General features: G+C 40.2%; 1 non-coding gene across 1 annotated transcript; it reads right to left on the reverse strand.

The window, feature by feature from the left end:
- Window positions 1–11,784: 11,784 nt before the first annotated feature.
- On the reverse strand, window positions 11,785–11,891 carry LOC112725529 (small nucleolar RNA R71). The gene has a single exon (XR_003164632.1). It is a non-coding gene; the product is annotated as a small nucleolar RNA R71 (small nucleolar RNA).
- Window positions 11,892–25,517: the final 13,626 nt, after the last annotated feature.

Below are 25,517 nucleotides of genomic sequence, written 5' to 3' on the forward strand. Positions count from 1 at the left end.
CACTTATGAACGTGTGCCTGACAAACACTTCCGTTCTACATGAAAACAAGCTTGAATGCGTATCTCTTAGCCTTCTGATCTACAATCAGAGTCTTCGTGGTATAGGCTAAAATTATTGGCGGCCATTCTTGAGATCCGGAAAGTCTAAACCTTGTCTGTGGTATTTCGAGTAGGATCTGGGAAGGGATGGCTGTGACAAGCTTTAAACTCGCGAGTGCTGGGCGTAGTGATAGACGCAAAAGGATTACTGAATCCTATTCCAGCATGATCGAGAACCGATAGATGATTAGCCGTGTGGTGACAGTGCATTTGAACCATTTTCACTGAGAGGACAGGATGTAGCCATTGACAACGGTGATGCCCAACATACAGCTTGCCATAGAAAGGAGTATGAAGGATTGGATGAAGGCAGTAGGAAAGCAGAGATTCAGAAGGAACAACGCATCTCCATACGCTTATCTGAAATTCTCACCAATGAATTACATAAGTATCTTTATCCTATTTTACTTTTTATTTATATTTTAATTATTAAAACCCTATAACCATTTGAATCCACCTGATTGAGATTTACAAGGTGACCATAGCTTGCTTCAAGCCGACAATCTCCGTGGGATCGACCCTTAGTCACGTAAGGTTTATTACTTGGACAACCCAGTGCACTTGCTGGTTAGTTGTGCAAGATTGTGAAGAAGAACTAAGATTAAGAATGTGCGTATTAAGTTTTTAGCGCCGTTACCAAGGAATGAACGATCACGATTTTGTGCACCAAGAACCAAAAGAGTGAAGGCAGAATGATGGAACTTATGCAATGCAACCTATTTAGATGTGAGCTACCTACACGCATCATGCTATTCTAATTACTATGTATCTATATATATATATAAGTATACATGTGGTCAAATTGAGTCAAATTTTCAAGAAATCATATATGCACAATCAAGGGCTAAATCATATCAAAACACATTCACAATTGAGTTGAATTAATCAAAAGAGTTCATAAACTTGCAAGACAAGTAACGATTAAATATGGGCATATGAAAATGAGCAATTGAACCCTCATTGGATTTGTATATGCACTCTAATCACTCAAGTGTTTGGGGTTAAACCACTCTACTCTTTTCTAGTCATGCTTTCTAAAACTTTGTTCTTCATCTAACCAATCAACAAATATTAAGTGTACAAATGCAAACATCATGAGAGCTTTTCAAGGTTGTAATGGGGCTAAGGTAAGGAAGAGGGTATATATATATATATATATATATATATATATATATATATATATATATATATGGCCAAGTGAGCTGTAAATTGAATCTTTGACTAACCTAAGTTCTCACCTAACACACACACACTCTATATAATTCAGAAATCATGCCTAGCTACCCATAATCTCACTTTTGTGTATTTCACATACTCATGTATCAAAGTTTTCTTTTTAATTTCACCACATATGCATTGATGTTTTATTAAACTTAGTATTGGGATAATTTTTGTCACCACATATGCATTGATATTATTTATTTATTTATTTATTTATTTATTTATTTATTATGAAAGGAAACATAACATATCAATGCACATGATTTTTCTGGTTCCACATGAGTATGCACCCAAATTTCCATAATACTTTTTTCATCAACACAATTTTATCAACCCAAGTTCCCACAATTCCCCACACTTAATTGATACACAAGCTCTATCTTAAGCTAACTAAAGATTCAATCGGGGTAATTAATTGTTTTTCCGCTTAAGGCTAGTGATGTGGTAAAATACAAAACAAATAGAGATTAAAAGGCCCAAAGTGGCAAACATGGGTAATCGAAGTGGTAGGCTATTTGGGATAAGTGAGCTAATAACAAATGATGGCCTCAATCACATATATGCATGAATATACTAAATAATGGACATATAGAATGGAACAAAGTAAAGATTACAATCATAGAGAAGAAAGCACACAAGAATAAAAATCATGGTTAAATAATGTAACCATGCAATTAAGCTCAAAAAATCACAGGTTGTGTGTTCTTAGCTCAAAACCATATTCCAACTATATATGTATCATGCATGTTTCAAAAAGTTTTTAACTCAAATCAATGTGAATCTTTAATTGCCTGTTCTAAGAAAAAGATACATTCCTTGAAAATTTCATCAATTGACTAACATTTATTATTATTATTATTATTATTATTATTATTATTATTATTATATATATATATATATATATATATATATATATATACACTAAATGAGATGTGATTATGAAAATCTAAAAGTTTTTAGTTTATCCCAATTTTCAATCAAACCAAATGCTCAAATGCAAAAGGGTAAACTAAGCTCAATAATCCACATTTTTTCATATCACAACTAATAGACTTAAAAGTGCAATTCAAGATAAATATCTAAGATATATACAAGCCCAAAGTGCAAAATGCAACAAAATAAAAATAAACAAGAGTACAATAATAGAAATGAGCAAGTACTAAAAGAAAAATAAAATAAAATAAAGTAAAATACAAAATAAAGCAAAATAGGATAAAAAATCTAAAATGGTTCACCAAAATATACTCCGCCGGACACGGTGACCTCCCTACACTTAAATCACAGCATCGTCCTCGATGCTCTCAGTCAAGCCGGGTGTGAAGGATCATCGCCTACTGAAGGGTGTGTCGCTGGCTCTGTCGGCGGTGGCTGTGCAGGGGCCTGTGGCTCTGTAGGCTGCTCAGGATGAGCCTCCTCATGATGTGCTTGCTGCGGGGTCTCCTGCTGCTCATCCTCCTCCTACTCATCCTCCTCCTCCTCAGAGTGCTCCGAGGGTGTGTTAGGCTTAGAGGGGATGTCAGTACGCCCCGACGTCACAATCAGCTTAAGATGTGAATAGCGTCGCTTGTTGAGATGCTCCAACTGCTCATAACGCCGCTGATTGTGGCGCTCCATCTAGTCAAGGCGCTCAAAAAGGCGGTGCACAAGATGATAGAATGGCTGAGAAGTGGATGATGGTGCTGCGGAAGCAGGTGGTGCTGCAGGTGCTGAAGGTGCTACTGAGGATGTGGCTGCATCAGTAGAGGTAGTAATAGTAGGTAGTCTGTGGCCTAGAGGTCCGAATTGCTTGCCGTGTGGAATGACCTTCTTGCAGTCGGCAATCAGTGGTCTCTCATCTTCTAGCTCCCAAGGCACCTCAACTCGGCGAGCCATCTGGGTGATCAAATAAGGAAATGGCAGGGTGCATCGGACATGAACTCTAGACATGTACTTTCTGATGAACCGTGGAAGGTATAGGTCCTTTCCTTCTATGACGCACCAAATAAGGATGATCATGGCAGCTGGCACTTCTGACTTATGAGTACTAAGCATAACATAATTACTCAGTATCTGTTGCCACAGCCTAGCCTCATCATTGAGATAAATAATCTTTATACCCATGGAGTTAACTTTGACTTTCCCATAGCCCACGGAACGTCAGGGTCAATGGCTATGGTACACATGACAGCATCCTGATCGAAACTCATGAATCTAATAGAGTCCTCGGCCTTCTGATAACCATCTGTATCATCGGTTTTAGGCTGGAAGGGAGGATATCCTCTATCGCCTCCTCAGTGACTAAAATCTGCTTTCCCCTAAGTTATACTGCATTAAGGGTCATCTTATAATAGTTACAATAGAACTCACGGACCCATGATGCGTTTACCTCTGTCAGATCTCTCTCCAGAAACACCCAACCTCTCTGTTTGATCTGATTTTCAGTGTACTTCTTTAATTCGGTTGGTATTTATAGCGTCCTTTCCAAATAGAGATGCCATTTTTCCGCAAAGACCGTCAACTTGAGTTCACAGTAAAGGTTGGCAAATTTGACGGGGTCATTAGCAGGCACAATTTGATCAGCTTTTTCTTGGTCAGTAAAGTTCTTTTCACGCCAAGATTCATCCGATAGAATATCCGATAGAGTAATGGATGACTGGCCTCTCTTCCTCTTACCGGAGCTGGCCGTAGCGTTGCCTTTTCCTTTTCTATCAGACATCCTGAAAAACAGAATATCCAGGATACATATTATCAACTATAGCAGAGAAACAAGAAAGCAAACACTGTGCAAGCATAACAAGCAGTAGATAGGCAAAAGAGTAGTTGAAGCTAACACATGAACTGAGTCAGAAAGAGATAAATCCTTGGAATGAAAGAAAGGTAGGATTCAAAGAAATCAATCAGAAATCACAATCGAAGAATTTATATAATGAAATTCAGTATGCTTGTTTGTTAAGGAATAACAATTATCATGCCTTGAAAGGAATTAAAAGAGTTAGTTGAAAAAGGGTGAAAACGAAAAAGAAAAAGTGAGAAAGTCAAGTTAGTTAGAATTAGTGGCATGGTAATGTAGTTCCTAACCAAAATGTGGGCATGAATGCAAAGAACAAGCACGCTCACTTTCATGAAGAGAAAGCAAATCATTGATGGTGAAAGATGTAATATAAGAAGCATAAAAAGAATTAAAATCATCAACGATGCATTTCAAATATAAAGGGAACCAAAAGGAATGGAAATGCTAACCCATCATCCCATGAATTAGCTTTGGTTTAAACCAAAAAAATCACAATTCAAAAGTATTAAAGTCAATTCATGAGTGGAAGTTGGGCAGCATTTTGGTAGTAAAATGGGCATTCCCGAAATAAATAAATAGCAGCAGATCAGCAATTCAAGTCAAGCTCATATGAAGTTCAATATTTGTCAATTAGCATGAAGAACAAGAAAATTCATATGACTCAGGCATCATTAAGCAAAACAAAACAGTTGGCTATTTCTCAAACTCAATCAATCAATTTGGATTTCCTATGAATTCATTAAAATTAAAAACACCTAAAACCATATATAAATTCACAGGGAATAAGCAAATGAGCCAATAAGACAACAATAAGCAATGAGTCCATAACCAATTAAGCACATGCAGCATGCTTTCTTTGGTCAATGAACAAAATAATGGCTGAACCATGGCATTAATTCAGTAAAAATTGCTCAAAAAGAAGATATGCAATCAACCTTCCATCATTAAATTCAGCAACCAATCATTAATAAGGAATATGGATTCAAAGAATTAAGCTCCACTGAAGCAACAATGAAGATCAAATTGCAACAAGAATTCAACAGCAATAACAACTCAGATCTGAAATCCATCAAAATCATACAATAAGAATCCAATAGCAAAGAACCAATTCAACTCAGATAAGAACTCAGCATTTTCAGATAATACTCAGCAACATCAATAAACCAGTTTAGCACAAAAGTAAATTAATGAAACATTAACATAGCAAAAATAACAAATTAAACCCGATTAACAACATCGAGCAAATTAGTTTAGCACAGGGCAAGTCATTACCAGCACAGACAAAGAAGGATCAACCATTACCAGATAGCGAGAATGGAGCAATTATCAGACCTAAATCTACTAACCACATCCTAACTACCTAACCACCTAAAATCCACTAGTAACATGCGTCTCTAACTATCCTAATTCTAACAAAATGTAAACTAAGCTAACTAACTTAATTGAACAGAAGGAGAATTTGAAATGCAGAGATGGAAGCAGGAAAACATGGGAGGTGCAGTAGTAGGATTGGGGAGGAAGGGAAAAGGGGAGTGACGCCCAGAGATCGTGGCGACACGACGGCGCGGTGACTGTCTGCGGCAGTGCTCGGGGTCGGCGGGAAGAAGGAGGGAGAGGGAGGGGCGGTCGGCGGCGGCTCGGGGTTGCCGGAACTGGGCGGTGATGGTGGTGGTGATGGAGGTTTCAATGGAGGGAAAAAGGGGGAGAGAAAAGAGATGTTGGAGGGAAGAGAAGAAGAGAGGGCACGCGAGGGGGTAGGGTTCTCGCGTCTGAGGTTAATGAAATCAAATCCACGCGTACGCGTGGATCACGCTTGAGCGTGGATAAGAAAAAAAATGCATCGACGCGTACGCGTCATAGACGAGAACGCGTGAAGGGAGCTTAATGAAGATGACGCGTACGGGTGAAGCACGTGTAAGCGTCGACCGAAATTGTGCTAAACACAGAATTCTAGCGTCGTTTTCACGCAACTCTCTGTTCAGATTGAAGGGGGCAAGATTTTACATACGACGCATGCGCATCGCGCATGCCCACGCGTGGTGTGCTAGAATTTCAAATGACACGTACGTGTCGGGGATGCGTGCGCGTGGGTCAAATTATACTTTTTGCACACCAACCGCACGATTCCATCACAACTTTCTGTTCATTGGATGGGGGAGTGGGATTTGCCTCGACGCCCACGCGTCGCGTACGTGTACGCGTGGGTTTTTTTTTTTAGAATGCAGAATGCAGATGATTATGCAGAAATTATGAATGAACACTAATAAAAATAAAATAAAATAAAACTAAGAATAAAAATGAAAGATCATACCATGGTGGGTTGTCTCCCACCTAGCACTTTTAGTTAAAGTCCTTAAGTTGGACATTTGGTGAGCTCCTAGTCATGGTGGTTTGTGCTTGAACTCATCTTGAAACTTCCACCAATGCTTGGTCTTCCAATAAACTCCGACATTTTCGAATGAATTTTCCAAGTCTTGAGGGAGTTCTTCACAACCTTTGAGCTCCCAAAATTGATCCTCTTGTATGCCGGGATCCCAAATCTTGTATCTACACCCGTTTGTAAATTGAGCATCGTTGTTCCAACTGGGTGACAGACAATCTGAATTCTCTATGCAATACCAAACTCTTCTCTTAGATCCAACCAAATGTTCACTAGTTCCACTGACGAACGGATTTTTGCTAGTAAAGAATTCACAAAATAAACTCTCGTTGCTAATATAGTTTCTAAACCAACAAAGAATCCTTTCGTACAAAAGTTTAGTTGTCACTTAAGAAAAACTAATAAAAATAATAACCGAAGTATTCAAACCTCGGGTCATCTCTCAAGGAATTGCAGGGAGGTGTATTTATTATTAGTTATGGAAAAGTATCTTTTTGGGTTTTTGAATAAGGAACAAGGAAGGTAAATTGGCAAGAAGTAAATTAATAACTAGAAAAGCTCTTGGCAAGGTATGAAAACTAGACATCCTATCCTAGTTATCCTTATCAATTGTGATGAGAATTTTTCATTGCTCCCACTTAGTTAACTTCTAACTATGGAGGAAAGTCAAGTGGACTAATCAACTTGATTCCTCAAGTCCTGGTCAACTCCTAAGGAAAGAATAGCTTTAGAGGGATCCAAATCAACCAGCAACTTTCAATTAACAATCAACAAAGGAGTTTGATAACTCAAGAGTCTCCAATTACTCAACCAAAGCCAAGAATATAAAAACCTAGCTTAACAAATAAACATAAAATACCTCAAATTGCATTAAATATAAGAAATCAAATCAAACATGGAGTTCATAAACTAAATTGGGAAAATAAACAAATCAACAAGAGAAATAAGTAAACTAAAGTGCTAGACTAAATAAGAGTAGAAAAAAACTAAATTAAAGGAACATTGAACCTGGAATTAGGAAGAAATAAACCTAAAACTAAGAGAAATCCTAAAATCTAGAGAGAGGAGAGAGCCTCTCTCTCAAGAAACTACATCCAAAACCTAAAATTTTGTGAATGAATGTTGTGTATTGAGTCTTTGCTTGTCTCCTGGCTTTAGTCTGCGTTTCTGGGCCGAAAACTGGGTCCAAACTCAGCCCAAAATCGCCCCCAGCATTTTCTGCGATTTCTGTAGGTAGCGCATGTCACGCATACGCGTCAGTCATGCGTACGCATCGATTGACAAAAATCCTGGTCACGCGTACGCGTCAGTCACGCATACGCGTCGCTTGTCTTCTGCCTAGTCACGCGTACGCGTCAGGTACGCGCACGCGTCGTCGTGCAAACTCCAATTCATGTGTACGCGTCAGGTACGCGCACGCGTCAATCCTCGCTGGTTGTCTCCTTTATTTCTTGTGTTCCTTCCATTTTTTGCAAGCTTCCTTTCTATCCTATAAGCCATTCCTGCCCCATAAAGCCTGAAAACACTTAACGCACATATCACGACATCGAATGGTAATGAGAGAGGATTAATAATTAACAATTTTAAGGCCAAAGAAGGATGTTTTCAATCATAGCACAAAATTAGGAAGGAAAATGTAAAACATGCGAATTATATGAATAAGTGTGAGTTTAGTGGATAAAATCCACTCAATTAAGTACAAAATGTACCACAAAATAGTAGTGCATCAAATCTCCCCACACTTGAACATTAGCATGTCCTCATGCTAAGCTCAAGGAGATATAAAGAATGAATAAGGGAAAGTAAGACTCATGAGATGCAACCTATGAATGCAACTATATGCTAAGATGATTTTTGTCTACTTGGTTAAAAGTAAATAAGCTCTTTAAGACAAACATAAATCAGATTCCACTAATTCAAATCATACAATAAAAGACAAGTAAACTTGTAAGAAGATAGCTCATGAAAGCAGGGAACATAGAATCAAGCATTGAACCCTCACTGATAGTGTATATGCACTCTAATCGCTCAGGTATCTAGGGTTGATCACTCTACTCTTCTCTAGTCTTGCTTTCTAGACTTTGTTTTGATGCCAGGGCATTTTGGCCAGTTTCACTGACCTTTTCTTTATGGTTTTAGGGTAGTTTCATGCATTTTCTTAGGAAATAAGCAAGTTTTGGGTAAATAATCACTTACATCTTGATTCAAGCAAACATTGTGAATTTTACATGATTTCATGAGAATTATGCATGAATTAAATGACAAAATTGAATGATGCATTTCTCATAACTTGGATTAGAGCTTTGATACACTTTATTGCTTGATTTCAGGACAAAGGAAGCAAGGAAGAACCACGTTAGTAGCCACGTTAGTCTAGCTAACGTGACCACTAACGTGGAATGGAGGCTAGCTTGTAACGTTAATGAGAAAAGTGATCGCCATTAACGCCTTCGTGAGCCATCATAACCTACGTTAGTTGCCACGTTAACTATGTTAACGTGGAAGCTAACGTGGAAGAGAAGTAAAACTCTAACGTTAGTGGTAAAAGTAAGTGCCACTAACGTTCCAAAGTGGCAGCTGGCCACATTAAGAGTCACGTTAACTCAGTTAACGTGAACTCTAAAGTGGATGAGGAAGATAATGCCAACGTTAGTGACACTCACCTTTGTCACTAACGTTGGACTAAGCTCATATTTGCCACGTTAAGAGTCACGTTAACCTAGTTAACGTGGACTCTAACGTGGAGGGAGCAAGGAATCACCAACGTTAGTGACACTCACCTTTGTCACTAACGTTGGATTAAGCCACTATGAGCCACGTTAGTTGCCACGTTAATTACATTAACGTGGAAGCTAACGTGGAGAAGAGGGATGATGAGCCAACGTTAGTGACACTCACCTTTGTCACTAACGTTGGAGATGGCTATCAATACCACGTTAGAAGTCACGTTAACCTAGTTAACGTGAACTCTAACGTGGGAAGTAGGGGCATTTTGAAGCGTTAGTGACAAAGGTAAGTGTCACTAACGCTCTCGAAGATTTGGCAAGCCTACATTAAAGGCCACGTTAACTATACTAACGTGAACTCTAACGTAGGGAGAAAGGGGTACTCTCAACGTTATTGGAAAAGGTGAACCCCAGTAACGTTTGCGAAGGGCCAAGAAGTAACATTGGTGGTCACTTTAGTGCCACTAACGTTGAAGTTAACGTGGACCATTTTTGGGTTAGGAACGTTAGTGAAAAAGGTGATTGTCACTAACATTCTCGACCCTACAATTTCACTACAGGTTAACACCATTAACGCCCCAAGCTAAAGTCCATACCTACTGCACACTTTCTCTGCAAGTAATGATGAGCCCACTGAAGAAGATAACTGCTTCAACTCAAGATCCAAAGGCTCATATCCAAGACTTGAAGAAGCAACTAGAAGATCAGAAGAATAGTATAAATAGTGAGAACTTTGAACTAGAAAAGGAGCTTTTGGCATTTTTAGAATTACTCTCTATATTTTTACTTTCTCTGCAACTTCTAGTTTAACTTTTCAGAATGCATTCTCCATCTTTGTTTTCCATTCCCAGAGCTATGAACAACTAAACCCCTTTCATTGGGTTAGGGAGCTCTGTTGTAATTTGATGGATCGATAATAGTTTTCATTATTCTCCTTCTTTCTTTTCTCTTGATTTTACTAGAAAGCTTTCAATCTTCATCCAATTGAGTAGTTATCTTGGAAAAGAAGCTATTCATACTTGGATCTCTTCGGAACCTTGGAAGAGGAATGAAGAGATCATGCTAGAAATGCTTTCTCATGTTGGACCAAATTGGGGTTTGGATGGATATAGTGACATATAATCCTACCAATATTTTGATTTGGAAATACATGTGGTATAATCAGTGACCATACCTCATCTCTTCTCATGAGCAATTGGACCAAGGAATTGGCTATTGATCAAGATTTGAGAGATTGAATTACCAAGGAATTGGAATTCAATCACTTAAGATTACCAAGGAGATCAATGAATGCATTGATTGAGGAAGAGATGAAAATGAACTTGATCCGGAGGATGCAACATCTCCTAAGCCCAATGAACTCCCCATTTCTGATCTTACCCATTCTCTTTAATTTCTGTCAATCACTTTTATGATCGTCTTCCCCATTCCCATTTAAGATTCTGTAATTTATTTTCCGTCATCTATTTTCAGCTCTTTATTTCCAGCATTTACATTTTCTGCTATTTACTTTCCCGCCATTTAATTTCCTGGAACTCTCAAATCAAATTCTGCTTAGTTCAACTAGAACATTCATCCAATTAAAGTTGCTTGACCAATCAATCCCTGTGGGATTCGACCTCACTCTATTGTGAGTTTTTACTTAAGGACAATTTGGTATACTTGCCGAGGGAGATTTATTAAGAGACAAGTTTCCGTGCATCAAGTTTATGGCGCCGTTGCCAGGGATTAATTTTATATCAACAATGATTAAATTGGTGGATAACTAGATTAAGCATTTTCCTTTTGTTTGATTTAATTTCATCTGAGTAATTTACTTTCAGTTTTAGTTATTTCTTTCCCTTTACCTTTCACCCATTAGTGGTGTTACCTGCATTTTGTTTTAATATTTGCTTCACTGACCCACTAACTGTTTGATATATTGCATCACTCACACTAACAGCATTTCTGCAGAAAATATTGTCTGCATCTATCTTTCTTGCTTGTACCTTATTGGGTGTATGACAGGTAGAAGAAGCAGGGCTTCAACTTCCTTTGATTCTGAACCTGAGAGGACCTTCCTTAGATTAAGGAGGGAAGCAAGAGGGAAGAGAGTAGTTGGTGCTGAGGAAGAGGAGGAGTACTTTGAACCAGACATGGATGAGAATATGGAGAACCATCATGAAGAAGAGGCTCACAACCATGGCATAGAAGGTCCAGCGCATCAGGCTGGACAAGAGAGAAGAGTTCTGAGTTCTTACATCAACCCAAATCCAGGCAACTGTGGAAGTAGCATCCAAAGGCCAACCATACATGCCAACAACTTTGAACTAAAGCCACAGCTCATCACCCTTGTTCAGAACAATTGTTCATTCGGAGGAAGTGTCCAAGAAGACCCCAATCAACATCTAACCACCTTCCTGAGGATATGTGATACTGTGAAGTCTAATGGTGTTCACCCTGACACCTATAGACTACTTCTGTTTCCATTTTCACTTAAGGACAAAGCATCTAAATGGTTGGAATCCTTTCCAAAGGAGAGTTTAGCAACATGGGAAGACGTGGTGAACAAATTCTTGGCCAGATTCTATCCTCCTCAACGAATTAACAGGTTGAGAGCTAAGGTACAAACCTTCAGGCAGCAAGATGGTGAGACTCTATATGAAGCATGAGAGAGGTTTAAGGACCTGACAAGAAGATGCCCGCCAGATATGTTCAATGAATGGGTGCAGTTGCACATTTTCTATGAAGGCCTTTCGTATGAATCAAAGAAGGCAGTAGACCACTCATCCGGGGGATCTTTGAACAAGAAGAAGACCATTGAAGAAGCCATAGATGTCATTGAGACTGTAGCAGAGAATGACTACTTCTATGCTTCTGAAAGAGGCAACACTAGAGGAGTGATGGAGCTGAACAATGTGAATGCACTGCTAGCTCAAAACAAGCTTATTACCAAGCAGTTGGTTGACCTTACCAAAAAGATGGAGAGGAATCAAGTGGCAGCAATCACCACCTCAGCAGCAGCTCAAGAAGGAGTGAATGAAGAAGCAGAGGGTGATCAGGAACAAGCCAACTACATTGGAAATTCACCTAGGCAGCACCATGACCCATACTCCAAAACATATAATCCCAGTTGGAGGAACCACCCAAACTTTGGGAAGGGAAACCAACAGGATCAAGGCCAAGATCAGAGATGCCACAACCCCAACAATAATGCAACTCACCAACACTCCACACAGAGGTCATATCAACACCCACCTAATAACACTTCTCAACATCCATACCAAAGTCAAAATGGCCCTTCTCATCCTTCCAATCTCAACTCTCCATCATCAGAAGAAAGACTCTCAAGGATTAAAACTCTACTTGAAGGCATATGTAAGGAAATCCAAGATAACAAGGTGTTCAAGGAGGATGTGCGAGCCAATATCAAGAACCAGGGAGACACCATCAAGAGGCTGGAGTTTCAAGTGGGATATCTTTCTGAGAAGATCCCTAAACCTACTGATAGCTTCCCAAGTGACACAGAGAAAAATCTGAGATATGAAGCAAAGAAGGTCAGATGGGAAGATTGCAAGATGGTTACTATAAGTGATAAGGAGACTGAAGAAGAGCCGAACAAACCATTAGAACAACCTGAAGATACATCAGCAGGAAAGTAGGAAGAGAATCATCAAGAAACCACAATCACACAGAAGGAGTTGCTGAGACTCTATGCACCCTTTCCCCAAATACTCAATGGTGGTGTAGAGAAGAGAATATACTCAAGGTTCCTTGACATGTGTGCATCTCTCCATGTAAACATACCATTCATCAAGGCCCTCCAACAAATGCCCTCATACATTAAGTATATGAAGGAGCTGCTAACCAGAAAAAGCTCACTCAAGGGAGGACAAACAATAGTGATGAATAAGGAGTGCAGTGCTCTCATTCAAACAGAGTTTCCTACAAAAAGGAAGGACCCAAGGAGTTTTCACATCCCCTGTGCCATAGGAGAAACACTGATTGATAAGAGACTTTGTGACCTGGGAGCAAGCATCAACTTAATGCCTCTATCTCTAATGAAGAAGCTGCAGATCAATGAGCTAATGCCCACAGACGTAGTCATCAGGCTGGCTGACAAAACTCAAAAACAAGCAGTGGGAGTGGTTGAAAATGTGTTGGTGAAAGTGGGAAACTATTTCCTCCCCACAGATTTTGTCATATTGGAAATGGAAGAGAGTCCCATCCACCCAATCATATTGGGAAGACCGTTCCTAGCTATAGCCAGAGCACTCATAGATGTGGAGCGAAGAGAGCTAATACTGAGGATACATGATGAACAACTCGCATTCAATGTCTTCAAACCCTCACAAGAAGCAGACCAGGAAAACAAGGAACCAAAGGAAAATCACAACAAAGCACTGGTGGAAGAAACAAGCACTGAAGCACAAAATGTACACCTGGGAATCCCCTTGGTTGATAAGCAAAACAGCCAGAAGGTGTCACAGCTAAAGGAAACTCAAGTGGAGCCAAAACCACCAGAATCATATGAGACCAGCAAAAAAATCTCCCTAGGAAAAGAGACCACAAATAGTAGGATAACAGCAAAAGAAACAAAGAAGAAGGCACCAAAGAGATGGAGGAACAAGAAGATCCCTACAGAAGATTTCTCTCCAGGGGATAAAGTGATCTCAGCTTACTTCCCAAATATCCCACCTCATCTCCCCACCATCTCATCTCAGCTACCCAAGGGTTTCACCATCAACAAAGTTCTCTCCCTAGAACATGTAGAGATCCTTGATGAAGCCAATAGATATAGGTTTACTGTAAGAGGAGAAGATCTGAAGCACTACCAGCCACCCTGACAAAAGGCAGAACGTCAAGCTAGTGATGCTAAAGAAGCGCTTCATGGGAGGCAACCCATGTTTTACATGCTTTTAAAGTAGTTAATAAAACAAGGTTCATGAAATTCAAATCAACTTTGACATATCCTTGAATGCAACATATAGTGAAGAACAAGTTTGGTGTTCAAGGCTCACTAAGAGAACATGAATGCAACTCATAGCATGTCACTCTTAGCACCTTGGACAAATCTTCTTACACCATAGTGCCACAAACTAAGTTTGGTGTCACCAATGTTGCATACATGGACATTTAGCTGGTTAGTTGGTTTGCACTCATGAATAGCAATTAGTAACTAGAAACAAAAATTTTAAAAAGTAGTTACTCTTTCTCTTCTTTTTTTTTTAAATTTTGCCGCCACTTTCCACAATTTTATTAATCATATTTCTTTTATTTTGTAGGAGAATTGATGGGACAATTGAAGGAGGATTCGGCCACCACAAAAACAGAGGACTATACACGTATCTTCAAGGGGATTGCATTGGGAATTGTTGCCATGCAACATTGGAAGAAAAACAAGCTTGGAAACTGAACCAACCCCATCATAAAGTTGATGATCCTTGTGCTCATCCATTGCTAAACCCCATCTGTCCATCACACAACCACCCCATCAATCCACACCTTTCATTCACTCATCACTTTTCTATATAAGTGATTCCTAGTCCGTACTCCCATTCACATTCCAATTCCCATTCTTTATACTTCACACCTTCGGAACCTAAATCCCTTCATCTCACCCTATCCAAACCCAACCGAATTCCACCATTTATCCACAACCCCTCAACATTTTCACACATCAACTCTTACTCATGGCATCATCGAGCTCCAAGAGGCAAAAGAGAAAGGAACTGGTTGAGGGTAGCCCTTTTGATGAAGGAAAATTCAAAACTGCATTCCATAAACTTGAATTTGAATGGATAAAGCTCAAAAAGATATTGCCTGAGTTAACATTCCAGTTCAACGAGGATGAATGCCCACAGATTCGAGAGAAGATCGAACAAAGGGGTTGGCAAAGGCTCACGAACCCAGAACCAAAGATAAATGCAAACCTCATCAAAGAATTCTATGCAAATATGGTCAGAGAAGACAAAACTAAGGCCCCCACCTTCAAAAGTTATGTGAGAGGAATAGAGGTGGACTTCAGCCCCAATGCCATAACGAGGGTTCTTCAGCTGAAATTGCCACATTTTGATGAGCCCAGTTATCACGTGAGAATAAGTAATGGCCCCGACAATGATGAACTTGAAGAAATTGTGAATGATATGTGTGTTATAGGATCTGACTGGAAAAGATATTCGGATAGAAGACCTCGGTTCATCAGGAGAGGAGACCTCATCCCGGAAGCCAAGGGATGGTTTGAGCTCGTGAGGAGATCTATCCTCCCAGCTGCAAATAATTCGGAGGTTAACACTTCTCGAGATACTATGATACATTGCTTAATAAAGGGTAGAGGCATCAATGTGCACGAGATTATAGCTGAGGGGATTCAAGAGTCAGCCAAGAAGAATGATCCAGGTGCTAGACTTTGGTACCCCATTACCATCCTTAGATTGTGCACGAAAGCCAAGGTAGTCTTCGAGGACAGCAATCCAAGTTGGGTGAACCCTGGAAGGTCAGTCATGCTACAGCGAATAACTTATGTGGCACCCGCCCAACAACAAAGAAGACCTCAAATAGGGAAAAGAACAGCACCAGAGGGGCCTCACCGAGAAGAATCTCATGAAGAAGAATACCAGCAAGAAGAGTATTATGATCCAACCAACATCAACTTGAATCACATTCACGGAGCCATTGAGGAGCTAGCAAGGAGTTACATGGAGGGACAAGAACAACAACTGAACATTCAAGCCCAAAGGATGGATCGTCAAGAAGAACTGCTTTCTAATTGGATGAATCAACAAGGGGAGTGGCAGAAACAACAAATGAAACACTACTCCCAGCTCACTCAAGCCATCAATCAAGTGACTGAAAGGCAAGAGCGTCAAGACAAACGCCTTCAAGAACTCAACCAACGACAGCTAGCTCAGACGAAGGCATTCAATGAGTTCAGCGTACTGAATGAAGGACGGCAACTACATAGGGAGGAGTTCTACATAAACACTCAAGCCAAGTTGAACTATATGTCTGGTCATATGCATAATCTGCACTCTGCAATCCCTAGGTATGATGAAGTCCAAAAAGAGCTAACAGAACAAGAAGAAAGGAAGGTGAAATAGCAGAAGGAAACATTGAAAAAGAAGATGGAAGATGCTGGCTTCTGGAAAAAGTTGATTGGAAAAGGAAAGGGAAGTGGGAGTTCAAGCACTCAATAAAAACACAAAGAGGACAAACAAGAGGGAGAGCATGAGCGATCCCATGAGTAAAAGGTGGTGGAGTTCCCTCATTATCCCATTTTTTTCAAGTTTTAAATAAGGAAAATTATGTATGAGATAGAACATGCTTCCATAGTAGCTTAGGAATTTTCAATTCTGTCTTTAGTATTTTCATTGCTTTTTCATATGTGTGTTGGTTCAAGTTACCTATCTTCATCTGCATCTTGCTTATTGTATGTTTGTCCTTTTAAGCTAAATAAAAAGAGATGTTATGAAAGACCAGAGTGGAGTTCAATTTGTGGAGTAAGTCCTTAAATTTGTGGTGTAGTAATCACTTAGCTAAGTTAGTTCACCAACAAGGTGGGAAGGCAACTATCTGTCCTGAATCATATGCTTGAAACACACCCCATGAGACTAGCTAAATAATAAGATCCCAGTGAGAAAAAGGAAAAGAACACTAAGAGTTGAAAAAGAAAGAAAGGTAATAAAGAATAAGGTTAGGCACCAAGGGCTTGAACCTTGAGGGATGTGTCTGTGGTGCTCTTGTACCAAGGATCTGCTTGGATGAATAAGTTCTTAGGAGTGCTTCATCACTTGGTAACTTGGGTTAACTAACCCGGGATTATCAACTGAAAATCCACTATCAAGAGCAACCTTGCTACAGAACATTTAGTAACCCAAAGAGGTGCTGGACACCAAGACCTCAAGGAAAGAAAATAACAAACCATGTGCCTGTGGTGTGCATGTATGGGGGAGAGAGACTTGAGGGAGTAAGTTGAAAGAGCGGAAGATTGATGGTTTAGAAGTTATGGTAAATACTCGTTGCAAGTATAGTTACTAAACCAAGCAATCAACCTTTCTTACAAACGTTTTGGTTGTCACAAGTAACAAACCCCTTTAAAATTGATAACCGAGTATTTAAACCTCGGGTCGTCTTCTCAAGGAACTGCAGGGAAGTATGTTCTTATTATTGGTTATGGAGATTGTAAATTGGGGTTTCAAGAATAAGGAATAAGTAACTTAATGGCGGGTAAATTAAATGGCAATTAAAATAAATAAATAGCTGCAAGGCAAACTTTTGGCAAGGTATGAGAAATTGGAAGTCCAGACTTAGTTATTCTTATCAATAACAATGAAAGTTGAATCTTAATTCCACTTATTCAACCTTTACTAAAGTAAAGGAAAGTCAAGGGACTAATTAGTTTGATCTTCGAATCCTATTTATTTCCTGAGAAAAGGTTGGGATTATTGAAGCTCATTTCAATTAGCAAAGATAACAGTTATCAATTATGTTGAGATAAGATAACTCCTGAGTTACTACTTTCTTAACCAAGACCAAAAGAGGAAAAAGTAAATATGCTGGAATAAAAATGCCTTCAGATGTAAAGCAACAATAACATAAATTAAAGAAAGCAATCATGAATTGAAATACGTCAAATAACATTAATAAGGGAAATTATAATCTAACATGAAGGGTTCATAAACTAGATTGGAAGAATAAATAAAAATAAAGAACCTGGGATTAAGAGTCACTCCTAAAACTAAGAGAAGTCCTAAATCCTAAGAGAGAGAGGAGAGAACCTCTCTCAAAACTAGATCTAAATCATGGAAAGTAACTAAATTGGCGAGCTCCTCCTGAATGGATGCGTTCCCACACTTTATAACCTCTGGTCTATGCCTTCTGGACTTGGATTGGGCCAAAAAGGGCTTCAGAAATCGCTGGAAGCGTTTTCTGCAATTGCTGGTGCGTGGCCTCTGTCACGCGTCCGCGTGGGTCACGCAGTCGCGTCATTCGGAGCTTTTCTTGTCACGCGGTCGCGTCAGTCATGCGACCGCGTCATATTCGTTCTGCTTAAGGCGCGGTCGCGTCAGTCATGCAGCCGCGTCGCTGTTGATTCGCGCTTGGCACGCGATCGCGTCGTCCATGCGATCGCGTGGATGCCAGTTTCTTCAGAACTCCGTTTTACACTTTCCTTCCATTTTTATATGTTTCCTTTCCATCCTTTAAGTCATTCCTGCCTTAGAAGATCTGAAACTACTCAACACACTAATCACGGCATCGAATGGAAATAAAGGTAATTAAAATAATTAATTTAAAAGCATAGGAAACATGTTTTTCACATACATCACATAATAAGGAAGGGAAAGTAAAACCATGCAATTAACATGAATAAGTGGGTGAAGGATTGAATAAATCACTCAAACTAAGCACAAAATATATCATAAAATATGGGTTTATCAACCTCCCCACACTTAAACAATAGCTTGTCCTCATGCTAAATCCAAGGTAATAAGTAAGGTTAAAGTGATGGAATGTCATGCAATGCAACCTAATCTAAATGCAACTACCTAAATGCATCATGCAATTCTAATTTATTCACTCATATATAAAGCTTACAGGTAGTTAAATTAATTCACATTCTCAAGGAGTCATATATGTATATATAGCCAAGCCTTAGATAATCAATAAGCACTTTTACAATTGAGATGGGAGAAAAAGCATTTTATGAACTTGCAAGACAATTAGATAATTCAAACAGGGATAAATGTTAATGAGCTATTGAACCCTCACTGGATTTGTGTTTACTCTCTAGTCACTCAGTGTTTATTAGGTTAATCACTCTATTCCTCTTTTTTATTCTTCCTTTCTATAACTTTGTTCTTCATCTAACCAATCAACAATTATAGAATACAGTCATACCAAAAATCATGAGGTCTTTAATTAAGGTTATAATGGGGCCAATGGTAAAGGTAAGGATATATGTATAAGGCTAAGTGAGCTAATAAGTGAATCCTTAATTAGACTAAGATCTCACCTAACATACATACTTAGTAAAACAAAACTTCTTTACCTATTTTCCCATATTTTCCCACTTGATGTTACATGCTCATGTTTCAATTTTTATTTTTATCCCATGTGCATTGCTTTTATTTTGCATTTGGGGAATTCTTTTGTATCCCCTTTATTAAATACTGAAAAATAACTTTTTTTAAATGCACATGGTAATTTGATCACTTTGATTTCTCATGAGCATGCTTCCCAAAATTTCTTAATTTGAGTTATTTTATTCCTTTCAACTTTTCTACCTTTTGTTTTTATCATCCATGTACCCAATAGGTTTCCCACATTTTAAACTATTCATAATTTTCTATCTTAAGCTAACCAAGGATTCAACTTGAGATTTTATTTTGTTTTTCTGCTTAAGGCTAGTAGTGTGGCTAATAGAATAAAAGGGGATTTAAAGGCTCAAGGGGGCTAACAAGGGTGATGTAAAAGGTAGGCTATTTTGGGATAAGTGAGCTAAAATCAAATAATGGCCTCAATCACTCTCTTGGTATATATCTACATTCTATATTCTATATTCTATATTCTATAATCGGACATATAGATTAAAACAAAGTAAAGAATACCAGAATATAAAAGAAGGGCGGAACACACAGGAATAAAAAATTATGGTTTGAATGTAACCATACAATTAAGCTCAAAACTCACAGGCTATATGTTCTCTAGCTTAAAAATCATTTATCACTTATGTATGTCATGCAGGTTTAGTTAAAAATTCTCATTATTCTCAATGTGAAACTTATATTGAATGGCTTTAAAGTTCTAGTGTTTCTCCTTGATGAAGTGTTGTTAACTAACATGTAATGCTATATATACAAGGTATGGGTTGTTTTGATTCTGTTAAAGTCTCTAGTTTACTTCCCTTTTTATATTTTCCAATTTAAACTAAGCTATCTTATGCTAAAAAGGGTAAATTATACTAATTAATCCACAATTTCTATAACTAATAAGTTAGAATTGCAACTGAACTAAGTGGCTAAAATATGAACTAAAAATGCAAAATGCAGAAATAGAGTAAAAATACATGAAAGTAGCAATGTATAAGAACTCAGAAAATAAAAATAAAAATAAAGAAAAAAATACAGAAAAATATCCAAAATAAAAGAAAAAAAGAGTCTGTAGTGGTTCACCAAAATAATATGCCAGAGATGGCGACCTCCCTACACTTAAAATGTAGCATCGTTCCCGATGCTCACTCAAGTCGGGTATGAAGGGGTGTCATCACTTGAAGGGATGGTAGCTGGGGTCTCTGTGGTGGCTGGCTGAATGTCCGGCTACTGGAGAGGAGGGGCTGTCTGAATGGGGATTTCAGGATCTGCAGCCTGGATCTGCTGGGGTGCTGCCTGCTGGGTGTCTGCCTGCGCTGCCTCTCCCTGGGGATGGGTCTCTGCCTCGGGCGCATCCGCCTCCTCCTCAGATGCCTCGGATGGTGTGTCAGGCTCGGAGGGGATGTCGCCAGATCGTATCATCAGCTTCAGGTGCTCATAGCGTCGCTTGTTGCGACGCTCCATCTGGTCAAGTCATCGAAACAAGCGGTGCACCAGATGATAGACAGGCTCTGTGGCAGGTGGAGGTGCAATGGTGGTGGCAGGGGTAGGTGGTGCAACAGTGGAGGAAGAGGGACCGGCAGATGGTGTAGCTGTATCATCAGCAGTGGCAGTCAGGAATGGAGGTCTGTAGTGCAAGGCCAGGAAGTTCCTGCTGTGCGGGATAATCTTCTTGCATTCCGCAGCAGGTGGCCTCTCATCAGCATCCTCCCATGGCACGTCAGCTTGACGGCCCAGCTGTGTAACCAGATAGGAAAAGGGAAGAGTGCCTCGGACGTGGACCCTGGCCATATAGTACCAGATAAAGCGTGGCAGGTACAGGTCCTTGCCCTCCATCACACACCAAAGGAGGGTAATCATAGCGGCTGGTATCTCAGTCTCGTGAGTACTCGGCATAATGTAGTTGCTGAATATCTGATGCCATAGCCGAGCCTCATCATTCAGGTAAATCCGCTTGATCCCTTTCGGCATGGTGGTGTTCTGACCCATGATCCAAGGAACTGTCGGGTCAAGGGCGATCCTCGCCTTTACTGCGTCCCAGTCAAATCGCATATAGCGCATATCCTCATCAGCTTTCTGATAGCCATCTGTCTTATCAGTCTTAGGCAGAAGTTTCAGAACCTCTTCTATTGCCTCTTCAGTAACCAGAATCTGCTTCCCTCTGAGGTTCACTGCATCTAGGGAAGTTTTGAAGTAGTTGCAGTAGAATTCCCTAACCCAAGATGCACTAACCTCAGTCAGAGGTCTCTCCAGAAAGAACCAGCCTCTTTGTTTGATCTGATCAGAGGTGTATTGCTGGAGTTCTTCTGGGATCTTCAAAGTCCGCTCCAGGTATAGGTTCCTGGAGTTTGCAAACACCGGATAATTCAGCTCACAGTATCGGTTTGCAAACTTTACTGGGTCATTGGCGGGAAGTAGCTGGTCGGCCTTCTCCTGTGGGGTAAAGGCTTTCTCCCGCAAGGAGGCATCATGCATGAGGTCGATGATAGACATGGAGGCTTCTCCTCGTTTCCTTTTGCCAGTAGTGGCCTTGCCTTTTCCCTTTCTCTAGGAATCTGACATCCTGAAAAATAGAAAACCAGGATATAATAAAAATAGGAAAGTAAAATAGGCAAATAATCAAAGAAAACACAAAGTGGCAAAGGAGCAATAGGATAATGAATATGAGTTAAGTAAAATGTGCATTTAGGATTGTATAGGAGTGAAAAGTCTGAAAAGAAGAAATCACAATCCAAAATGTAATTGAATGCAAGTTAAATAGAAAAATTAACATCATGCCTTGGTTAGAATGTTAAAAGAAAGTGAAAGAAAAGCAAAAAAAAGAAGTTTTGAAAAGGTTAGGTTGGTTAGATTTAAAATTAGTGAGTTAGTGAAAAATGGGTTAAAGTAAGAGGCATAATGAAAATAGTCCAAGTAACAAGTAATCACAGGTAGAAGCTATAGGTAACTCATATTCAAACAAGTAAAACAGTTTGATGATGATTCAAATAGAGATAAAGAAAGCAAAAATAGGAATCAAACATCAAAATTGCAGTTTAGGAACCAGGAAATCAAAGAGGATAAGAATGCATGCCCTGGCATTCATGAATGGTTTGGTTAAAGCAGAGGAAAATAGAGTTCAAGATTCCAAAATCAAAACATGAATGAAAGTAAAAAATATTTATAAAAATTTGGGCAGCATTCCGGCTAAAATTGGATTCTCCCGGAAAATAAACAGCAATCAAACAGTTCATATGAATTAAAAAAATCAAGCTGCAGTTATATATAATGAATGTAAACATGAAAATTCAGTGTAAAGAGCAGCAATATACAAGAAATACAGCATATGAACAAGATTACAGCAGCAGCAGATTTGCAAATTTGATAAAACAGAAACAAGAATAGTGCAAGTAAACAGACCTAAATCCACTAACCACATCCTAGGCTACCTAACAACCTAAAATCCACTACAACATGCATATCTAACTAGCCTAGACAGGAACATAAACGGGAAAATAAGAATAACTACGAATGGATAAAAGGGATTGCGTGTTACGGAATCTGGAAGGCCGAATAATGAGAATAGGCAGAAAGGTGGCTAGTGGTGGTGATGATGGCGGCGTCCGGTGTTGGGCACGGTGGCTGGCGGTAGTGAGCACGGCGGCGCGGCTGTTCGGGGCAGTGGGAAGAGAGGGTAATGGGGGTAGGGGAAGGGAGGGGTGGAAAGGGGTGGTGTTGCTGGTAGAAGGGGGGTTGCGGTTGGGATGGTTGGCGGCGGTGGGTGGTGGCGCGGACGGGAGCAGTGGCGGAGGAGGAGAAAGAAAGAAGAAAGAGGAAGAAAGAAGGGGGAAGGGGGGAGGAGGTGGGTGGCGGCAGCGCCTGGGTGGTCGGCGGCGTCTGGGTGGTGGCGCGGAGGTGGCTGGGTGGTGGTTGTGGTTTGGAGGAGGAGAGAAGGAGGGGGGTGTGGTTTAGGGGGGGCGCAAGAATAGGGTTTCGCGTGACCTAGGGGGTTATAATTTGAATCCACGTGGCCGCGTGGGGCACGCGGTCGCGTGGCTGGAGCGAAAAAGGTGGTTGACGCGATCGCGTGGATCGCGCGATCGCATGGAAGGGATAAAAAGGGTAGGACGCGATCGCCTGGGGCATGCGATCGCGTCGCTTGAATTTGTGCTAAACGCACGAATCCAGCGTCATTCCAGCCTAACTCTCTGTCTCCTTTTGGGATTTGTGCAATCCATGCGACGCGATTGCGTCGCTCACGCGGTCGCGTGGGATTGATTGTGTGTAAGTGACGCGATCGCATGGGGCATGCGATCGCGTGGGCCATTTTGTGCTAGACGCACAATGGCCGCACGATTCCAGCCTAACTTTCTGGACGTTGGATCTTTACGCCGATCTCCAGGTCATGCGGCCACGTGGATGACGCGGTTGCGTGGGAAGTGTAGTTCGCTATTTGACGCGATCGCATGGGGCATGCAGTCGCATCGCGCACCTTTTTTTTTTTAGAATGCAGAATGCAGTATGCAGAATGCAATGCTTAATGTGAATGCTATGCATGATTCCAGGTTCAATAAAATAAAATAAAATTCAAAAATAAACAAAACTAAATAAAATTAAAATTGCAAAAGGAACGATCATACCATGGTGGGTTGTCTCCCACCTAGCACTTTTAGTTAAAGTCCTTAAGTTGGACATTGGAGGAGCTTCCTGTTATGGCGGCTTATGCTTAAATTCATCCAAAAATCTCTACCAATGCTTGGAATGCCAATAGCCTCCGCGGTCCCAAACTAGGCATGTAAAGCTTCTGAACAGCTTCAAACAGAGTCTCAGGCTCCCGGGGTGACGAATGTCAGAATAGAATCCATGATCCCAAGCCTTGTTTTTAAATTTGCCTCTGTCTTGATCTATATTTTCCATCCGGGCGGTTTAGAAAGTAGATTCTCACCATAGTGATACCAATCCGTTCAATTGAGCATGATACCAATCCGTGCACTTCGAGTTGAAGTGTGGGACCTTATTGAACCTTGTACACCAGCTCTAAGCACGAGCCATTTCCCTCTTACTCTTAAAGCCGCAGAGAGCTCTAAGCTGGCCATCTGTTTCAAGCAAACCGTATTCAAGTGAAAAAGTAAAGTTAAAAGTTAAGGATTGTACCCACTTGAAGCTTGTATTGGGTGGTAATGGCCTTGGGGAAGGTGTTTCTGGTGGTTCTGTAAGTTCTGCTCCCTGGTAATATTCTGTGAATTCCTCCACTTCTTTGCAAGGGTCTTCAAACGCTTCATCACCCTGATCAAAGTCTTCTATGTCTTCCTCATCACTCGAGTCATAGATTGGAGGTTGAGAGAAATCTACCTCCGCATCATCTTCGTATTCACTCAGGGAAGATACTTCGATCTCAGAGAATTCACTTGCGGATGCAAGTTCATCACTAAGAAAACTTGATTTGTGACTATCATCATCAAGAGAATTTGCTTCTTGGATTATTCCGTCTGATTCTTCATAAACGATTTGCCTTGAGGATTGTGCGCTATCCTCCTTAGCATTAACTGTAATGTCCTTGACAGATTTCTCTTCAGCTCTGGATTCCCATGGAGGTTCAGCGTCTCCTAGATCTTCAACCAACTCTTCTTCTTGTACAATGACAGCTTCTTCTACTTATTCTAGTACGAATTCATGCTCTGTCTTGTCCACTGCAATTTCTAATATTTCCTTCATGCTACACTCTTCATTAGATTGTCCACATGGGGCTGTGGTTGGTCCTTGAATGTTTGCGCGTCTAGAAGCTAATTGAATTACTGCTTGCTCCAGTTGTCGAATGGTTGTTTGAAGTTTATTTACTGTTGCCTTGAGGCGAACCTCTGATTCTCTGGGTGATGGATTTGGACATGTTACATAGGAAAGTGGTGGTGCTTGGGAGTGATTGGATTGGAATTGGGGTAAATAGGGATCATGTGGTGGCGAATGGTGAAGAGAAGCTTGTGAGTGTGGTGGTTCGAGGTTATGTTGAGAGGATGGTCCATAGGCACGGGGTGGGACTTGTTGGTAGTTACAAGGTTGTCCACCATATCTATCAGCTGGGTATGCATTGTAGAATGGTCATTGTCCATGATATCTTGGAGGGTGTTGGTGCCTAAAGGGTTGATTAGATCCTCTTGGCTCCATCCATCCTTGATTGGTCTGACCTTGATGCATATTCCTGCTGTAACTTCTATTTCCTTCAACAAAGTTAGAACCAAACTCAAAGCGAGAGGGGTGAGAGTTCATAGTAGCAAATA

Source organism: Arachis hypogaea, chromosome 11, assembly GCF_003086295.3.
Source record: "Arachis hypogaea cultivar Tifrunner chromosome 11, arahy.Tifrunner.gnm2.J5K5, whole genome shotgun sequence".
NCBI classification, from domain to species: domain Eukaryota; kingdom Viridiplantae; phylum Streptophyta; class Magnoliopsida; order Fabales; family Fabaceae; genus Arachis; species Arachis hypogaea.